General features: G+C 47.3%; 1 protein-coding gene across 4 annotated transcripts in view; it reads right to left on the bottom strand.

The window, feature by feature from the left end:
* ARHGEF6 (Rac/Cdc42 guanine nucleotide exchange factor 6) overlaps positions 1-14,923 on the bottom strand; it is a 3,277,165-nt gene that overhangs the window by 2,657,732 nt on the left and 604,510 nt on the right. The window lies entirely within an intron of this gene.

Below are 14,923 nucleotides of genomic sequence, written 5' to 3'. Positions count from 1 at the left end.
TGGAAGCAAAACTGACAAAGGTAGCCGTTTTGCAAGAGACAACATGCAGAACTGGGCTTTGGAGTGTAACATGAACACTGCACATTAGCCATGATCCAGAAGCCTCACAAGAATGAATGATGTGTTGAAGCAAATAAAGAATCTGACTCAGACTATCGCTCTCAAGGGGTGGCCCAAGAAATCAACAGATGCCCTTTGGGAAACCGACAAGTGGAAAACCAGAGGCTTTAAAGACACTGGCTGTATGGAGAACTGGAAAAATAAATAAGGCTGCTGGTACAAGCGGTATTGGACTAAAAGACTTTAACCTTTGAAAATGGAGTGATGCCAGCAGGGCAACCGAATCAAGATCATGAGACACTGGCAGCAAGTTTGCGGTTGGAATTCTGGCCAGGATAACACACATTGGTCAAGGGTCCGAGCTACTGTTTTTGACCAGATTGCCTGGTTATCAAAATTGATATTCATGACAGGTATGGGGACCAAGATGGATATGGTGGAGTAAAAAAAAAAGATGAAATCTGACAAATTAGTAAACATTGAAGTGGTGTCACGCCCAACACAAACCCCCTAAAGTAAACCCACAATCGCTAAGTTATTGCCTGCAGCATCATGACGAACCCCATTAGCAAGGACTGCATCTTTACAAATACCCTGATGATACATTGGTGTGTGCATAAGTAAAGATTGTTTAGCACAAATTGGCATATTCTCATATCAGAATCTTCTAAGTTAGTCGAAGCTGTGGAAGAAAGAACATGCAAATTGTTTAATATTCAGATGAGGACAAAAAAATCCAGCAGACAGTTAACAGACTGCCAATTGCATAACCTTGCATTGTGTATGGGTGAGCACTGTGCTAGAAAAAACACTTTAAAAGGGACCAGTCGACATGGCAGTTTATGCACCCCTCACCCCCAGGCGTGCGTGGCAGTGAAGGGTGGGTACTCCCAGGGGGGAACAAGAAGCGTCGCCCGTGGTGGTGAGCGGCTTGAGTGGACATGGCCGTACCATGCAGCATCACTTTGGCCTAGGTGTCGGGGGGTTTGGGTGTAGTTTACTGACACATGTATAACAGTGTTCTGCAACCAGCGGAAATAAAGATGTTTTAAACGTTAATTTCCCACTTTCATGCTGGATAGGGTTGATGGGAGATGTAGAATTAAAAATATGGAGAGACAAAGTTTGCAGACCCATAGTATATAAAAAAGCATTATGTGCAAAGGGGAGCTTAAATCAAATCAACTTTAATTTTCTGATGTTTTGGTATGCAATTATCCCCATTTTTAATTGACAAACACATTACTGTTTTTTGCAGTGCAGAACATGGTATGAAATAAAACACAGGGAGATTACAATAAAATGCACAGAGAACGAACATGCACATCAGGGTCTGAACTTTGGCGATCAAAACAAGGAAAGACCATTGACCAGCAATGGACATTTTGATAACACACATACAATGTAGCAAGTCAGTAAATGTGAAAGGGCGTTTTTAGTTTGAAATAGCAATAAAGTAAATCGAGGAGAACACATTTAGTTTAATTTCTGAAAATAACAACAAAGAGCAGGGGACTAAAACTCCGGACAATCATTTAATAATGGAAGAAGCCAATGCTGTACAAGGAACACATTACTTACCTGTAACTCCTGTTCTCTAGCATTAGTATCTTTCATGGATTCCCATGCTCTTGAATATTCCCCATCAGGCTGGGAATCCTCTGTAATATTAAAGCAGTTTTGCTTTAAAGCAAACAACTGCTTGTAGCTTATACAGCCTATTGCTGTCACCTTGGGTCATACTGCTCAAGCCAATGACATTAGTCCCCCTAGATTTACTTCTTTGCCAAGTACTGTGACGAGGAAGAGTGATTGTGATGCTCGTCTTATAAGCGTGCAGGTCTCAGACCCATGTCACTTGTCTTTCTGGTGTGGGGTTATGGGGCTTCTTCCCCCAGAGTCTTTCCCTGTGCTCCTGTATGGTAGTTCCAGCAGGTGCCAGTACCTACTAGTAACCTTTTCAATCTCCCTGTTAGCACCAGTACCTTCAGGGTTTCTGTAGCTTTGGTCCCGTTGGATACAGGCTTCCTCAAGCTCTCCTCTCAACTTCGGTGGATCGCTCAGGTCTTCTGACATGCTGCTGTGGCTCCGCAGACCTTGAAAGCCCTTCTGCGTGCGCTTCAACCGTGCAGTATCTCAGCTGGGCTTGCCTGGACGCCCTCTGCTTCTCTCTGCCCTACGGTCCTTCCATGTCTGTCTACTTACAAGCCTTTCCGCCTGCCCAGCAAACCTTTCACCAGCCTATTTCTCTGTGGCACAGGCACGTGTTCCCAACGCTAGCAGTTCCTCCAGGGAAGACTTCCCCCTTGGTCTTGAGTTCTTCTTCCCTTTCTACTTGTTTTGAGCCAATCAGTATTTGGGGATCATTAGAATGTTCAGTGTAGTTGTGGGGAGTAGGTGTGGGGAGTATTTGCCATGGATCCATGGCTCCACAACACCTCCTCCTCCTCCTCCTCCTCCTCCTCCTCCTCCTCCTGTCATGATGCCTACCCCCGGGCATCCGGATCAAGCCCATCAGCCCCGGGAGTAGGCATCCAGACATTTACAAAAACCCCAGCAGCCCCAGCTAGGGGCTGCCTGGGTTCAGTCCTGGCGCCGTAGACACCAGGCTCATAATAAAAATCAGACCTGGCGCCATAGGCGCCAGGCTCATAGACATTACTTACCTCATGCAGACCATGCTGCAAATAAATCCAAGCCAACGCGAGGCCTGGATAGGACTATTTTACTACAGGGACTATTTTTTACTCGGGTGTGGTCCTGGGGAACTTCTTTCCTGGGACTACTTTGGAGGCTATTTAAACCACGCCCGAACAGCACCACATGCTTTGTGTTATTCTGCATCCAGCAGCGTGACTCTCACCGTGCCTGCAGCCAGCATCCAATCTTCTGCCATGCCCGCGTGCCTGCAGCCAGCATCCAGTCTTCTGCTACGCCCGCCTCGAATCCGGAGCTCCTAGAATAAAGAGAAAGAAAAGGACAAGGTTAGAAAACGAACTTATTTCAATTCCTCACCTGATTCCGGATCCATTTCATCTCCCGACCTGGAAAGTACATCAGTCCTGCACGTGTCGCTTCGCCAGCTCCAGCAGAGCGCCATACTCACCAGTTCTCACAGCATCTTTCGATCTGGCACTGTCTCCATCATTTCTTCGCCGTACTCCTAGGGGCACAAGAATAACAAGGTGAGCCAAGGGAATCAACAAATACCTCTTACCACCATAGACTTACCTGATTTACCACAGGCAGTATTATTCTCCATATCTTCATATGCCGCATCTGTAAAGAGGGAGAAAAACAACACGTTAACGCATGCAATAGTTACCGGACAGCGTTGGGTAACACAGACACTTACCTGAACGCCAGCAGCAGCTACGAGACCTTCTTCTCACAAACTCAGTTGCAACTTAAGGAAGGAAGGGGACAAGAGTGAACATCGGGCACATTGAACTCTTTGAACTTGATACTTACCAATCCCGCCTGGGACTTCAGAGTAAATGCTTACCGGAACTCTCCCAACGCCTTCAAACCAGTGAAGTAACTGGTATCTACGCACCCCTGCAAGACACGCAGGATGGAGAGCTCATCTTTTACAAACATAAGGTGAGGTTACTAAGGGGATATCGGAGGTGATTAGTGGGGGAGAGCGAGAACAGTTGGGAGGCCATCACTAAAACCCACATGTGGCTAATCCCGGTCTCCACTTGCAGGAAAATACTTCTTCGGGTCCAGCAGACAAGACTAGGCGGGCCAGTCCAGACAGTCATCTCTGTACTACGCATCACGTTGACGGAGACCGCAGCTGTCCGGGTCCGATCGACACCTCTGTGGGGTCCAGGTGAGTGTAACACTAACTCCCCCTGTTGTTGCTCCTCCTCCGTTTCGTCGTCATTGTCTCAGTACCTATCCTAGTAATATCCCCAGGGTAGACTAGGTTCTTCTTCGTCCAGTAATTTGTATATTCCCTACTTGACATATATACATGAGATGACTTGGTACGGGGTTGGTGGGTGAGGTGTTTTGGGGCAGTGTACTGTGTTCTCCCTGGATAATCGACCCCAGTCCCACAGGGGGGATCCCTCCCCATGAGATCCTGCCGTTGAGTACCACCCGCAGGGGGACTATCAGATATCAGCCTCACCTCCCTGGTCTCATGGGAAGTGGCTACCCCTAGGGGAGAAGGAACGACATCCAAGGATTTGTCATAATATACACAAGCAATGGGAGGCAGCATATCTCTACAGAAGCAATTGAAGTAGGTTAGAGTACCAAATTCGGCGTGGCCACGGCCAGGCTATCAAGATCATTTGCAGCGGCTCCGTTTCAGTGTGTTTAGCACCCACAATAGAAGCGAGAGTGGAGGGAATGCATAGAGGAACTGACCTTCCCATGTAATGGAGAAGGCGTCTCCCAAACTCCCTTCTTGAGGATTTCGGCTGGCAAACTGGGAGCACTTGGAGTTCTGTGCTGTGGTGAACAAGTTGAATTCGGGGTGATCCCACCAAGACAAGATGTTAAGAACTTTGCTCTGGTGGAGCTGGCATGATCGTAGCTCCCTGATGAGAATCTGCAATGGTGTTGTGAATTCCCGGTAGATGAAAAGGAAGGAGATATATGTTCCGGAATAACACCCAGTACCAGAACACTTGAGCTTCCTTGGACAGCATTGGCGAGTGGGTACCGCCTTGTTTCCAGACATAAAACATGGTGGTTGTGTTGTCTATGAAGATGCCAACCACCATGTTCTGGAGTTGCGGTTTGAATGATTTCAAGGCCCAAAACACTGCTCAGAGCTCCAAGACATTTATGTGTAGGCCTTTGTCTTCTGGCAATTGTGGCATGGTGTTGGCCCGTGTGGGCTCCCCATCCCTCCAGGGAAGCATTGGTGGTGACTATTGCCGGATGAACTGGGAGGCGAAAAGGGGCACCCTGTGCGAGGTGCTCGCGACTATTCCACCACTGGAGAGTTCGGAGTGTAGGCAATTATGTCGTTCGAAGAACCTGACACTTGCTGCCATTGAGCATCTAGGAACTCCTGGAAAGGCTGCATGTGAAGCATGGAGTGTGGAACCAATGGGATGCAAGAGGACCTCATCTTTAGCAGAGATTTGATGGAGTGAACTGTTGTCACCTTAAATGTTGACAGTTGCTGAATCTTGTGGAGTATGGCTTTGACCCTCTCCTTCGAGGGAGTAGCAAGACATGTTAGGGTGTTGAGGCGTGAACCCAGGAACTGAGCGCTCTGAGATGGCGATACGCATGACTTTGGAAAATTGTTTGAGATCCCCAGAGAAGTCAGGCACCGGATGGTCTCATTGGTGTGTTGCAAGGACAGCAGCCGTGGCGGGGGGCACGTATTAGCCAGTCGTCCAGGTACGGGTAGACAAATTCCTGCACAGCAGAGATGGGCAGCCAACGGAGCTAGGCATTTGGTGAAGACTCTTGGAGCCGATCGGAGACCGAAAGGCAGAGCCTTGAATTGATCATGTTTGCCATGTACTACAAAATTAAGGAAGAGTCTGTGCTTGCGATGTATATTAATGTGGGAATAAGAATCCTCCAATTCTAGAGAGAAGAAGTCTCCTTGTTCTAGTTGGTTGGGAACCTGCTGAAGCGTAAACACACAAAACCTTTGTTATTTTAGAAACATCTAGGCTGGGTAGCCACCCCCCCAGACTTTATTCTCACCAGGAAGTATCAGGAGTACACTCTGGAGCCCCAAAGGTGCGATGGTACGGATTCAATGCTCCTTTTTTAGGAGGCACTTTACTTCTCATAGGAGAAGTGGTAGATCTAGCCCTCTCTTTTTTACGGGAGGTATAGATGGCGATTAGGCCAGGAACTTGAGTGTGTGACTCTGTTGAATGATTTTGAGCACCCATCTGTTGGTGGAGGTGTTTTACCATTGATTGATACATTGCGATAACCGGCCTCCCACTGGGGTGCTGAAGTGGGAGAGTGGGTACTGGCACTGGTCAGGCCTGCTTGGGAGTTTGTGGTCAGGAAGATCTGTGCCATCGCTGAGTACACCTGTACGTCTGTGACCTACCCCAGTATGCCTCCTGCGATCTGGAGTGAGACGGCTGGTGGTAGGAGGGCCTCTGATCTCTGGAGGTCCTGTAGAAAAGTCCCTCAACGGAACAAAAGGGATGTCTTGCCAGCTGCAGAATGCCTAGAGTGTGCAGTATCAGTGTCTGCCTTGATGGCCTGTAGGGTTTTGTCAACTTTCTTACCAAACGGATCCACCCCATCAAAAGGCATAGCCAAAACCTTGGATTGAACCTCAGGACGAAAATCGGTTGCCTTCAACCAGCCCTGGTGTATAACGCAACAGTAATGGTGTGGTCTGAAGCAGCCTCCCTTGGTGCAACAGCACCAGGGCTTCATCCCTTATCATCAGGTAGAAACTCCAAGATGAGACCCATCTTGCACCACAACTCACGATCGTACCATGAAAGGATTGCATGCGAGTTTCTCTGCTTTGATGGTAGCAGCGGCTGTGGAAATCACCCTTTTGCCAAAGGTGTCCAGCTGCTTGCCCTCCTTGTCTGGGGTTACCATGCATGGTGAAGAAGTGTTGGCTGATCTCTAGTGAGTAGCCGCTGTTACCACAGAGTCCGTGCAGGGCACAAAGGCACTTAGGAGCTATATCTATACTATAGCTATACTTCTTCTCAAGGCTACCCTTTTTTGGAGGAGCCGAGAAGGGATTTTTCATCACCAAAAGGCCATCTTCCCAGATGTCGTCTAGCATAGGGATTGCGACTACTGTCTTCCGGGAGGTTTCAAGCCTTTGGAATAGGAAATCCTCTTTCCGTTGTTCCTCAGAAACCAGGTACAATAGCTGAACAGCACGTGCTAAGAGTGCATGGAATGAGCCCATTTCATGTGGAGGTGATTCACACAAGGGCAAGCCAGGTATCTCCCCATCAGCTGGGCTTAAGTCACCATAATCATCTGTTTGAGTGTCTGTAGCCATGTCTGTGTCATCAGGACCAGTATCGGCATTAGTGAGGATACCTATGGAACAGAGAACTGAGGAACCGGTATAGGTGGTCGAGAAGGAACTAAATCCCCACTTGAAGGTAATGCTGTAAGGATCCTACTATGGGCTCCTTGAGGGGCCGGAGCCTGTAGCCGATGTTGTAGTGCTGTGTACAAGGTCAGCAAGATCGATACAATATTGAACGAAAGGTCCCTGTGTGCAGCCCATGTGTCCAAAGAGGCAGCAGGTATTGCATTGCAGTGGGTGGAACTGTAGCCACTGGAGGAGGAAAAACCGGCAGACGAGGCATTGTTAGGATAGGATCAGGTGGTTGCCGCAAGGAAATGGGTTGCCGATTTCCTTGTGGTCTGAGAATAAGGCCTCCAGTGGCTCTTCATCCGTGACCTCAGCCCCTTCAAGTAATGTAGCAGGTGGTGCGGTAGCAGTGGACACAGAAGGCACCAGGGTGAAGAGTGGCTTGTTTGTTTGGGCCTTGGCAGAAAAGAGAATGCTGGAAGCATTTCCCTGTCCACACTAGCCCCTCTAGGAAACGTGGCAACCGCTGGAGCTTGTGACTGGGAAGCCAATGGTGCGGACGACGGTCTAGGAGGCAGAGAAAACTCTTGCCAATATGGTAGAGATGGTAGTCGTGGTAGTCGACAAATTAATCATCGATGAGGCAACAGTCAACGAGGAGGTGGACGATTTTGATGGTTTCTGGACTGTCGACAGGGTCGTTGGCAAGGTTCTTAATGTTGACAACGACTTATGACTCTGGCTCGCAGATCGACTAGATGCGTAAGTCGACCGATGTCGCTTCTCCAACGAGTGTGTCAAAGACAAAGGTGTCGCTGGAACCGTGGACTTGGTTGTCGTAGACGAAGAAGTCGTTGACAGGTCCGTTAATGAAGTGGACAGTGTTTTAAGCGTTGCAGTCGTTGACGGTGGGACAGTCAAAGTTTGTGACTTGTGTCCCCTTTTAAGTGTCTTCCCCAATGTGATATCCACCTCTTAGACAAAGGAGTAAGGTCAATGGGTCTGTCGATTCTGGTAGAGGCATGACTGTGGCCCGAAGTCAAGTCAGAGGCCCCGGCACCCTCTTACAGCCAAGTCACCAATCTACACTGACGGTCCTTACGAGTCTTCAAAGAAAAAGACTGGCAGATGAAGCATGGTCCATGTCATGGTCCGGGTGCAGATAACATAAGCACTTGCCGTGGTGGTCCTCCACATAGACATTCTTGAGGCAACACTTTATACAGGCCTTGAAAAGGCTCTTCTTCGCGTCCGTCATCACGTCGAATGGGGAAGGCCTCAAACTTGTCAAGAGGACTTCAGACGATCAAGAAGATCTGACAACGGATCCCCAGAGTCGGTAGTCACAAAAGTGACTGATGTTGAAGAAAACTATAGAAAATTCTCTCAAAAATAAGACAAAAACATTGCTATTTCGAGGGGTCAAACAACGAGGACTCCCAGACTGACAATGGGGAATATTCATGAGCATGTGAATCCCTGAAAAATCCAATGCTGGAGAAGTATAAAGTTAAACATCTACATTTCACAGGGAGTTATTTTTTAAGAATCGATATTAGAACTTGTTTAATTAAATTCTGCAAGTGGCAGTTGCCGTTTTAAAAAATAAACCTCGAGAATCCGACGTGATATGTATTGTATGCAGGAACTTGTAATCTTCTTTTATCGTTATATCATGCAATCTAAACAGCGGAAAGATTTGTTTGCATGATGAAATTACATGGCTTTCGGAGCTAGTAAACATTACAAAATGAGAGTGAGCAATTTTGTAAGGGGCAGGGCAGACACATGTAACACGGGCAACATACTGAATTCCAATTTGTTGTTTCTCCACCTCAAACGTGCTCATGCCGTGGTCCCAATGTCCCTACTAAAGTGACATCATAACCATTGTAGGATTTCACTTCTAAATGAGCAAACTGATCATATAGCAAGAGCCAAGAACAGCAGTGTCCCCCAATATTTTTCCAGTTAAGGAACACTGCACCAATAAAACAGCTCTGAATTTCACATTCTGCAGTAGGCCTGAAAATAGAATGGAAAGAGGTTCTCTTGACTCACGTTTTGTATATTACAGACTTTGGATGTCACCTACAAATAACACCAGATGGAACTTTCTGAAATGTAATTTCTAAGAAGAATGGCGTAAATACCTCCAAAATATTTTCATAATGTAATTCTCTTTATGTATAGAGTGATTCGGAAAACAAATGTCTGGGAAAGCTAAAATGCAGATTGCGATACCCCTATAGCTTTTTGATTGCTATAATAACAAAGGATTTTGTTATTCTATAAATTAATTTTAATAAAAGGTGTTTTTTGTGGATGTTTGACGAAGGTATGTTTATAAGCAGTGCTGGAGGGAGTGCCTCCAGCATTTGCGTGGAGATAGGTAGATGCGTCTTTTGATGCTTTGCTCCTGCAGCTGTGGTCTGTGTAAATGGCGCCAAGGCAGTTGACCTTTGTGTCCGTGATAACGTTATCACGACATAGCCAGGGGGAATACATGTGGATCAGAGATAAGCGCTTTGAACTGAGTGAAGCTCTGTGAAAATAAAATGTTCAATCCACATTTGCTATGTGCTGCGGAGTGGGTCTAATGACGATTCCTTTACATTTCATCACATTTAGCACACTCAATGTTTTAACATGTTTACTGCCATAAACTTTTTGAAAGTCACAAGCAGACTTTGACCATGCCATCCCTGGTATCACATCTTTAATATGCCCAGAAAACGTCTTCTACACTTACCTCACTCACTGCTTAGCACATTTGATTCTTTTTGCTTTTACTTGGTCTACATCCTCACAGTGTCAAGCTTAGGTTTAGGGTTACAGAATGGTTTAGGGCCAGGGTCATGGCAAGGGTTTAGTTTAGAATTAGATTTTACTGTGAGAGTTTGGACAAGGGGAAAAGTATGGGTAAAACAAAAAGGGGCATTGTAGTGCACAGTCCTAGTAATGACAAAGTCCATTTTTTAATATGGGGTTGGATAAGAAGTAGTTATTATCTAAGTACGGGTTTAATTTTTGGGTAAGATTTAAGGATGGGGGTTAGAAAAGAATTTAAGGAAAACAGAGAATAGGTTTGGGATACATTTAAGACAAGGGATATGGTTAAGTTTAGCTGTAAGGTTGAGTATAATGGTAGGATAGGTGGTTGAAAATGTGGTAGACAAGAAGGGGGTACAAGGGGAGTTATGATATATATCTAATTTATAAGAAGCCTGTGCACGTGTTTCTGGGAACATTTATAACGCGCCTGTACACATGTTTCTTCCCTGTAATTACTAAATGAACTTTAGAAGACATGAAAGACAGAAATTAAGGTTAGAAGAGGTTAATGTGACAAAGGGAATGTATGGCAAAGTAAATGAAGAAGTAAAGACATATGGGACAAATTTAATAAGCTGAAAAGATAGTGTAAGTAGGACTAAAATGACTATGCTAAAAAATTGTTTGATTAGAGTTTAAGCCATTTTTTGGCAACAGTTTTACTTCCACTATTTTTTTTAGCTTAGCAATTCAGCCCCGCATTATATATTTTGTGACGAATCCCCGGATGTCATCACTACTCTCCTCGGGGGAGCCCCTTCCCATTAGGCCCGGGGGTTGAGCCCGCTCCCCGATAGTCCCCCTGGGGCTGGTACTCAGCCAGTTGCTCTCATGGTGAGAGAAGCCCTCTATGAGATTAGTGACAACCTGGGGAGAACATGGTATCCCCATAGCACACCTAACCAACCTTCCTCTCTAACCCCCTACAACACCATCCCTAGTATTCCCATCTGTATTCTTAAAGGCAGTAAGGCAGGGAATAGTGAGATGAGGAAAAAACGAACTGGCATACTGGGAATCCCCAAGAATAGTACTAAGATGAAGAAGAGACCAAATGACTCACTAAGAGTCCTCACAATCAGTACTGAGATGAGGAGGAAGTGCCGAAGAATAGAGAGCACATCTATGAACCAAACTAAGCGATCTAGCCTTTGTAGACTTCCTATTGGCCAAGGCACAACTCAGCTAGAAGAGGGAAATTCAAAGACAAGGAGAGATCATCCTTGCAGGACCAGAGCTGCAAAGCCAGAGGTCAGGAGCTGAAGGAAGCAATTGAGGACGGGACGCATGACTATCAACAGAGATGTTCAGGAGAGCTCCACCGTGGTCGGGTCGGGAAGACGGAGCGCCAGCTGATCGAGGCAGCTATAGAGCGTGGTTCACCTGGGATGTAACACCTGAAAGCAGGAAGCCGCTGCGGAGCTGCCGCAAAGCTCCGAAGCAGGAAGAAGACTCAGAACGGGGTCGAATGACCCAGAAGCAGCCGACAAAGACTGCTGAGCAACCAGAGTAGGGTTGGGAAACCGGGAGGTTTGCTGGGAACCCAGAGAGACTATTACAGTGGAACACAGATCGGGGACCCACATCCAATAAAGAGTGGTCCTCCAGAGCCATCTTCTTTGTGGCAGTCCCTGGGAGCGTGGAAGACCAGGGCTGCCTAAAGCATGAGATAAAGAAATCAAAGGGGTCTTGGACCTGAGTGAGAGAAACCAAGGTGTCTGGGATCCAAGAGAGTGAAGCCACAGTGGTCTGGGGCCCGAGAGAAGCTAAAGGGGTCTGGTACCAGAGAGAAAGAACGTATATGTCTAGCATACCCTGCACTCGTGTTAGATCTTTGATCAATTAGATTAAATTTCTCAATATTGTAATAGATTCAAAAAAACATTGTTTTAAATATTTCAGGTGCAGATGAGAAAACGACAACCTCGGCATATGGGTTGTAACTAAGAGATACTTGATATGATATGATATGGCATTTGTAACGCGCCTATACACAAGTGTTTCAAGGCGCGACGGGGCAGGGGGAGGAACAAGGGGAGACAGACAACGATCCTACTAGGCCAGGTGTCATTCAGATCGCGCAAGTGCAAGGGTAGGGGGACTGGGTAAAGTGCAAGGGGAAAGGGAGAGGGGAAAGTGCAGTACAAGATAAATAATAGGGCCAGCTGGTGGCAAGTGCAAGGTAAGTGCCGGGAGAAGGGGCTGCAGGATACAGAGACAGTCCCGTAGTGTAGGTAGGCAGTGCAGGGAAGAGTGGCTGGGCCAAGGACCGAGATCAGTGAGTGGCCCAGTTGCAGATTCAGTGCAGGTTCAGTGATTTTAGCAAGGGAGAGAGGGAGAGAAGGAGACAAAGCGGAGGCAAAGAGGAACGTTTTGAGGTGCTTCCGGAACCGGAGATGGTTCTCCTCAAGTTTCAGGGAGGCAGGAAGACTGTCCGGAGGGAGGCCCCTGCTGCGGAGAGAGATCTACACCCAGCTCGTTGCTTGGAGAAGCGGATGACCCTGAGGTAGTTGGAGGTGGATGAGCGAAGAGCTCGAGAAGGAAGATATTTAGGAAGAGAGAGTTGAAGGTATTTTGGCCCAAGGCCAAGAACAAAGAAGTTCTCAAATTTAGGGAACTTGGATCCCCTGCACACTATCAATGGCTCAGAATAAGCCCAACTTTAACTAGCAAAGCTTACCCTACTACTGGGTGGCTTTAGTACTTAATGATTTTGCTAAAGTTATTCAATACTACATTTCACTTTCATTAAAAAAAAAAAAATATATATATATATATATATATATATATATATATATATATATATATATATATATATATATATATATATATATATCATAAAGTCGATCACAGGCCTTGCAATTCCCTGGGATCCATGAATCGTACTGGTGGGGGATACCGGTGACAGGGAATTCCCACTGACAGGCCACACAGCCCGCCTAGGTACCCACCTTCTAACGGCAGCCAAAATAGCACCAGCCCGGCTCTGGAAAAACCCAGAGGGCCCCTCAATCCCAATATGGTGGTCAAAGTGCTGGGACATTGTAGTGGCTGAAAAGATCACAGCACTACGATCAGGGAACCTGAACCCCTTTCGTAACACATGGGCCCCGTTTATGGACTACGGAGTAAAATTCCCCGCTCTCACTCGAAGGCCCCCACTAACCCACTGGCTGGAATGAGCCCAGAGTCTATAAAATAGATCTGCACTGACTGTTCATCCCCAGAAGGCTGCACACTCCCACGAGCCCGACATCCCAAATGTGAGATTGCACTAAGTGTGTGCTAATGTTGTATTTTTATATGCTTACTTGTAATGTCTGATGTCTTTGTCATTCCTTAAAATGCTAATAAAATGTTGAGTTGAACAGTCAAACAGTAAATAAAGCAACAAAAAGTTGATTTCTGTGTCCCTGCTCACTGTGCTTAGAGAGGCTCAGCTTCACCTCACTGATGATGCCCAACAAGGCTGAAACACGTGTATGGGGATGCTGTTGATACTCTTGTTCAGAGAGGAATTGCCATAGCATTTCGGTGCTGGACTGCCCATGTGGGCGGGACAAAGACTGATATGCAAATGGATATTTCCCATCTGTGAAAGTGTGATGCTGGAAATGCATCGGAGGGACAGGGCCTCCGTATCCTTGTCTTTTACTGGTTTTTATAGTGTGTTCTGTCGTGTTTTCTGCGCAGGAGTTCATGTGGGACTCCTGGCGGTGCAGCTCTCTCTCTTTTGGTTTGGTGAACAGACCCATGGAATACCCTTTGACACCCATGGGTAGGGGTACAACCCTCTGCCCCTATTGTATGTTTTTGGGCACCTGTGTGTGACCCACAGAGCAGGGTACGGGCTGGTGGCAGCTCCGTGCTGAAATGACTGGTGCCCTGAGCGTCCTCCATTTTGGGAGGCCCAGGCCCTGTCATTGGAATCAGTAGATTCCTGATGGAGACAAAATGGCCCCCATGGCCTCTTGCCTTCCATCACCTGTTACCCTGATCTTCCGAAGTCCCAGGAAGCCCTACCTCTGTCCCTTCCCCCTGACTGGCTGTTGGGTGGAAGTTCTGTATATGGTAGTGTGGGGAAGTGCCGACCAGACTGGCTGGAGCCTTCTGAACAACGGTATGTTGTGGGTACGCCTATGGGTGGGACCTGGGTACGAATATACATTCCATGTTGTGACTGTCTAGTATCTGGTGTTTGACACAATGGTTGAGACAGCCCTGCCCGAAACCGGTATGAATGCAGTTTGGAGTGTTGAATGGCTCGGTACTTATCCCAATACACAACTTGTTGTGAGTGTCTGGAGAGAAGCGAATGGCCTGAATACCTTGCGTACCTGATTGGTTTCCCGCCTGGATGAATGCCCGTAGTTGTGATTGGATGCTTGAGTGCGACCCAGAGGAATGAATGCGGGATCAACAGTATATCTGGGGACCTCTGACTGCTAGGAATCATGTTCAGAAGCTGAAGTCCACTACGACGAGTAACTGCAGTGAAGCTTAACCTTGAGCCCTGCTGGACGAGAAGAATTGCTGTTGCTCTCCTTCGCAATCTGAAAGCTGCTGGACCTGGTAAGGCGCCCTCTTCCCGAGCTACGAGGGCCCATCATGCAAAGCTGATCTTTGCCTACGCTCCCAGGCTGCCGACCCGAAACAGGGATTGCTGCGGAACTCCAAGGAGAAGCGCCCGTACTGTTGTCCGCCACTGTCGCCGACCGCCTACTGGAGCCGCTGTGCTCCCATTGCCTAAGAACTTCATTGATCCAAGGACGCTCTTGTCCGCATCGTCGCCGCTGTATCCTGCTGGAGAAGGCCCGACCGTCGACGCTCCGAGGAGCATCCACCGGTGGGTTTCCCGCCACCCAAAGACCACAGAGACGCCGACGACTCGACGCCCTTGCTGGGCCACAGTTCTTCAACTCTTTGCGGTCCAGAACTATCGACGCTGAGGTGCCCAGCACGCCTCTCCCTTGCAGGACGTTTACGCTTCCTTGTCAACGAGCACTG

Source organism: Ambystoma mexicanum, chromosome 5p, assembly GCF_040938575.1.
Source record: "Ambystoma mexicanum isolate Mex_15411 chromosome 5p, UKY_AmexF1_1, whole genome shotgun sequence".
In the NCBI taxonomy this organism is placed as follows: Eukaryota; Metazoa; Chordata; class Amphibia; order Caudata; family Ambystomatidae; genus Ambystoma; species Ambystoma mexicanum.
The sequence above is the reverse complement of the archived record's forward strand: the minus strand, read 5'-3'. Positions and strand labels throughout refer to the sequence as shown.